Genomic DNA, 4,914 nt, shown 5'->3' with positions numbered 1-4,914 from the left:
TTGTTTCTAGTAGTGTTCTTGTGGAGTCTTTAGGGTTTTCTATATAGAGAATCATGTCATCCACAAATAGTGACAGTTTGACTTCTTCGTTTCCTATTTGGATGCCTTTTTTAATCTTTCTCTTGCCTGATTGCACTCACTAGGACCTCCAAAATTATATTGAATAAGAGTGGCAATAGTGCCTTGCCTTGCCTTGTTCCTGATCTTACAGGGAAGGTTTTTAGTTTTTTACCATTAAGTATAATGTTGACTGAGGGTTTGTCACATATAGGCTTTATCATGTTAAGGTACTTTCATTAAGTGTTTTGATCATAAATGGATGCTGTATCTTGTTGAAGGCTTTTTCTGAATTTATTGATATGATCATATGATTCTTATTTTTCAATTTGTTTATGTGGTGTATCACATTCATCGATTTGCATATGTCGAACCACCCCCGTGCCTCTGGGATGAAGCCCACTGGATCATGGTGTATAATCTTTTTAATGTGTTGCTGTATTCGGTTTGCTAGTATCTTATTTAGGATTTCTGCATCTGTGTTCATGAGAGATATTGGTTCGTAGTTTTCTTTTTTGTGTTATCTTTACCAGGTTTTGTTATCAGGGTAATACTGGCCTCATAAAATGAGTTGGGATGTATTGCTTCCTCGTTGATTTTTTGGAAGAATTTGAGGAGAATCTGTATTAAATCTTCTTTGAATATTTGCTAGAATTCACTGGTGAAACCATCTGGTCCTCGACTTTTACTTTTGGTAGGTTTTTGATGATTGTTTCAATTTCCATAGTGCTGATCGCTCTATTTAGATTTTCTAGTTCTTTGTGACTGAGTCTAGAAAAGTTGTATATTTCTAAGTACTTGCTCCTTTCTTCCGGGTTATTAAATTTGGTCTTATATACTTTTTCACTGTGTTCTCATATGATCCTTTGCATTTCTGCTGTGTCTGTTATCATTTGTCCTTTTCCATCCCTGATTTTGATTATTTATGTCCTTTCTCTTTTTTTTTTTAGTGAGTTTAGCCATGGATTTTTCAATTTTTAATGTTCTCAATGTACCAGCTATTTGTTGCATTTATTTTTTTCTATAGTTTTTTTCAATTTCATTTAATTTTGCATTAATTTTGATTATTTCCTTCCTTTTCCTGATATTAGTCTTCATTTGTTCTTCCTTTTCTAGTTTTTTTACATGAAGCATTAGGTTGTTTAATTGAGCTCATTCTTGATTTTTTAGATAAATCGTAATGATTTGCAATAGCAAATCTCTTCTTATTGTTTAAGCTTATAATGTCCTCTCTTAGTATTGGTGTGCATTCTTCTGCTTCTATGTGCCTGATAGTCACCTTACTCCTAGTTATGTCTTTGTATGTCTTTAAAGGTCTTTATTTCTTCATCATATCTAAAAGAGAGCTTTGCTGGATACATTATTCTTGGCTGGTAGTTCTTTTCTTTTAATAGTTTGAATATTTGATTTCACTCCTTTCTGGCTTGTAGAGTTTGTACTGAGAAGCTCAACGATAATCTAGTGGGTTTTCCTTTATAGGTTACCATCTTCTTTTCCCTGGCTGCCCTGAGAATTCTGTCTTTGTCATTGATTTTTGATAATTTTAATACAGCGTTTCTTGGATAAGATCTTTTCGTGTTGGGATAACTGAGTGTTCTGTTGACTTCTTGAATTCAAAGCTCTAGCTTATTACTTAGATTTGGAAAATTCTCATCAATTATTTGTCTGAAAATGCTTTCTAGTCCGGGCTTCTTTTCCTCGCCTTCGAGAATGCCCATTATTCTTATGTTTCCTCTCCTGATGGTATCAGCTAGTTCTTGTATTTCTCTTTCACACTTTTTCATTCTTTGGTTTTTCTCTTCTTGCTTCTGATTTATTTCTAGATGTCTGTCTTCAATATCATTGATCCTTTCCTCCATTGGGTCAACTCTATTTCCCAAGCTTGCTATTTCATTTTTCATCTCTTTCAGTGTGTTCTTTATCTCCAGAAGTTGTACTTGGTTCTTTTTGAGAGGTTCAATCTCCTTGCTAGAAGGTCTATTCTGTTTTTTGAGGGTGTCAATCTCTTTGCTAAAGAACTCATTCTGCTCATCTAGCTCTTTATTTCAATTCCTGTAATTGTTGATACGACTCATTTTGGAACTCATTGAGTTTTTTCAGAAATACCATCCTGAATTCTCTGTCATTTAAGTAACATATTTCTATGTATTTAAGCTTATTTTATGGAGGTTTATTTTTCTTTCTAAATGCCTTGTCACCTTGGTTATTCATGATGTTTAATGAACTATTTCTCTGCCTGGGCATTAATGGAAGTGTCCTTTGCTTTTTCCCAAAAAGATTTATATATTAAAGTCTCTCCGTAGCCTGTTGCAATGAAGACATTTTTTCTTTTGGCTTTACTGTAGGTAGCATCTAAGCCTCTTGGATTCCTGCTTTATATAAATTCTTAAAAATATTTTTTTCTCTTATATATATTTAGTCACGCTTGCTACCTTCTGTCTTTGTCAGTTTTAGCGACAGTTTTAGTAGCATTTGCTTGGATTCCCCTGAGGTTCCATGGTGTTCTGTCTTGCAAGATATGGGGGTAGGTGCTCTCGGGGTTGGAGCATGGGGGCTGCAGCTCAGCCTCATGTTTTACGATTGCTTCTGGTAAAAATCAACTGTTGTTTCTCTGCCAACCGCACTTCTGTGCTTTGTGCCCTAATGCCTGGGCACAGCCGCCAGCCACGTGAAGCTCTCAGATCTCCCAGACAGGATTGTTCAGGGAACAAGACACACCTTCTGCCTTCCTCCTTCTCTTTCTGCTTGGAGCTCTGGCTGTGAGAAGCAGCTTTTTTGTTTCTCCCGGTCTACCATCTGGATTCTGGTGTTATGACTTGTGGTAGCTCATGTGCAGATCCCTTACTCAAACGTGATAGTGTGCAGGTTGTGTGGTTTTTATTGTGTTTCGTATGTTCAGTTTATTGTTGTTTCAAGGGTAGAAATCTGGAGACATCTCTCACTCTGCCATGTTTCTGATATCCCTGATAGATCTTCATAGGAGCCAAGTCATAATTTTTATAGTTTAATTAGTCTATAAAAAGTATGTTATTATAAACATAATGCTTATAAATATTATTCTCTTCTACCTGGAAATGACAGATAGTATAATTACTACTTTAAAACAGTTTCCATTTTGATACATTCTATGAGTTCGATTAAATTTGAGTAGTGTTAACAATTTTTCCTTGACATAGGGCAGTATAATATTCATGCATCACCTTATCATCATAATAAAATCATTTTACATGTCATTTTTTAAAAATGAATCATTTTGAGGTAAATACATTTTCATAAGCACATTACTGTCCTTTCTTATATTAACAACCAAGTATAGGTGAGGTATTTCTGAGTTCTCTAAAGATAATACGGTTAAGGAAGTCTAAATCTTTACATTACCATCAGAAAACCATACAGATAAACAAGAGAAACAAACTAAATACTCCACATCCCATGTCTACAATTTAACTAAGATATGGAGATTAGTAAAAATTTTAAACTATGTGTAAGTGTAAACTAACCATGCCAAACTAATCAACCATGTCCAGGGCCCAAGCCAGAGTAGAATATCAGATCAACTCTGTAGAACATGAGAAAGAACCTGGAAACTAAGAGAGGAAGAGTAAGAAATCTATCTCTTTTAGAAAAGGAGTGATTTCCTCTGAAAAATAAAATGTTTAGAAAAATCTGAAAACTGATGGATCAGAGAACTGGATAGTGGTGAATTTCAATAAATGGTCATGGAAGTGTACAGATTCAGAAGTGGTGGTCTTGGGAAGACACAACTTCAACAAGAAAAAGAGGCAAATTGGAGGAGGGTGCAACACTTGACACCTGGTACAGAGAGGAGAAAATTAAACAGGAAGGGGAGGAGGAGGAAATGAGCAGTGGAAGAGAATTTAAGGGTCATGGAGAAACAAAAGTGAATCAGAAAATCAGCTCCTTCCATCTGCATAAAAATGTGCCATTACTTAAAAAAAAAAAAGTCATTTAAAATTAGAAACCTAGTACATAACCGGAATGCCTTAGACTTATTAAATATCGCTGGTCCCAAAGAAGACAGATATTTGAAACAGAAAACACATGTATATCTATATAAAACTATTCTAAAAAGAAGGAAGAAAATGATAATCAAACTAGTTCAGCTAAAAAAATAATTATTGGAAAAACAAAACAAAACATAAAACACTGTAAAACTATAATGAGTACTCTAATGTTAATTTAATATTCAGAAAAATAATTTCCAGATAGGAAATAAAAACGCTAATCAGAAGTTCAAATCTCAGTCACAAAGAAACATAAAGAATTGAGAGGTGATTTAACTCGGGAAAGAAACCAAAGAATTTAAAAACTAAGAAATTAAGATTATTCCACAAGATACCCAAAGGAGAATAAATTCAAATAAATACCTAATAATAATAAATAAAGATGACCAACTATATGATAATGATTAAGAATCTCCCCCACAAATAACAATTATAAACTCTAGATAGAAATCAAAGTCACAGAGGAGTGAACAAAAACAGAAAGATTTTACTACAGGGTCCATAAACTGAGAAAGGTGGGTGTACATGTGAGTTACTTGTTTTCACTACTTTTAGCAAGAGAATTGGTACAGTTAGTACTTTTATAGGAAAAACTACAGGCTTTCTGATCTAGGGAATAAGTAGATTTAGTCTAGAGCATCTATGAACATTAGAAAGAAATGAAAGGGAACCAAGAAAGCAAAGAGCCAGAGAGCAGATCTTTAAATTATATCTCCTAATAATTTTGGCTGATGCTGCAATCGCACGTGTGAGGAGAATACTCAAAGCAGTTCAGTTAAGAACAAATATGTAAACTTATCTGCTACGTAAGAAATAAACCCAAGAAACATAA

This window comes from Pteropus alecto, unplaced genomic scaffold (assembly GCF_000325575.1).
Source record: "Pteropus alecto unplaced genomic scaffold, ASM32557v1 scaffold112, whole genome shotgun sequence".
NCBI lineage: Eukaryota > Metazoa > Chordata > Mammalia > Chiroptera > Pteropodidae > Pteropus > Pteropus alecto.
This window is presented reverse-complemented; position numbering follows the sequence as displayed.